Source organism: Malurus melanocephalus, unplaced genomic scaffold (genome assembly GCF_030028575.1).
Source record: "Malurus melanocephalus ecotype Western Australia unplaced genomic scaffold, MMel_1.1 scaffold_2914, whole genome shotgun sequence".
In the NCBI taxonomy this organism is placed as follows: domain Eukaryota; kingdom Metazoa; phylum Chordata; class Aves; order Passeriformes; family Maluridae; genus Malurus; species Malurus melanocephalus.
This window is the reverse complement of record NW_026626146.1, coordinates 1-1,262: the sequence shown is the minus strand read 5'-3', so window position 1 is coordinate 1,262 and position 1,262 is coordinate 1. Positions and strand designations below refer to the sequence as shown.

Genomic DNA, 1,262 nt, shown 5'->3' with positions numbered 1-1,262 from the left:
TTCCGTCACTGACCATTCCCCCACACTGACCATCCCCTCCCCCGTGTCCACTCTGTCCCCTCCCTGGGGTGATGTCCACTCTGTCCCCTGTGGGCAGTGTCCCCTCTGTCCCCTCCCTGGGTGACCCCAAACAGTGTCCACTCTGTCCCATGGGCAGTGTCCCCTCTGTCCCCTCACTGACCATTCCCTCACTGACCATTCCCCTCCCCCGCAGCCATCGAGCAGAGCATCGAGCAGGAGGAGGGGCTCAATCGCTCCTCGGCCGATCTGAGAATCCGCAAAACGCAGGTACGGAACGGGGCGGGGCTTCGGCATCAATGACATCATCATCATTAATGACGTCATCATCATCATCATCATCATCATCGTCATCATCATCATCATCATCATCATCAATGATATCATCATCATTAATGACGTCATCATCATCGTTAATGACATCATCATAATTAATGACATCATCATCACCATCGTCAATGACATCATCAATGACATCATTGTCACCATCATCATCGTCTTTGTCACCGTCATCATCATGGTCATCATCGTCATCAATGGCTTCATCATCATCATCATCATCATCATCGTTATCACCATCATCATTAATGACGTCATCATCATCGTTAATGACATCGTCATCACCATCATCAAGGACTTCATCACCATCAACGGTGTCATTGTCATCGTCACCATCAATGGCTTCATCCTCACCATTATCGATGGTTCCATCATCATCATCATCAGTGACATCATCGTCATCAGTGGATTGATCATCGTCATCATCACTGCCATGGTGACGTCATCCCATTGTCATCGTCATCGTCATCGTCATTGTCACCATCATCAATGGCTTCATCGTCATCAATGGGTTGATCTTCATCATCATCATCGCCGTGGTGACGTCATCCCATTGTCATTGGATTCATCATCACTGTCATCGTTGGTGACTTCATCATCATCGTCACCATCAATGGCTTCATCCTCATTATCATCAATGACTTTATCATCATCGATTGTTTGATCATCATCGTCATCATCGCCGTGGTGATGTCATCCCATTGTCATCATCATCGTCATCGTCATTGTCACCGTCATCAATGGCTTGATCGTCATCATCATCATCATCATGGCTTCATTGATGGCTTCATCATCATCATCGTCATCAATGGCTTGATCGTCATCAGTGGATTGATCGTCATCGTCATCATCGCCATGGTGACGTCATCCCATTGTCATCATCATCATCGTCATTGTCATCAATG

The 1,262-nt window shown here is 46.9% G+C and overlaps 1 long non-coding RNA gene across 2 annotated transcripts in view; it reads left to right on the top strand.

Annotated features, from left to right (window-relative positions):
• Window positions 1–389, top strand: part of LOC130587972 (uncharacterized) — a 3,535-nt gene extending 3,146 nt beyond the window's left edge. For both annotated transcript variants that reach the window (XR_008966882.1, XR_008966883.1), the window contains exon 3: window positions 215–389. This is a non-coding gene — a long non-coding RNA (uncharacterized LOC130587972). The remainder of the gene's footprint in view (window positions 1–214) is intronic.
• Window positions 390–1,262: the final 873 nt, after the last annotated feature.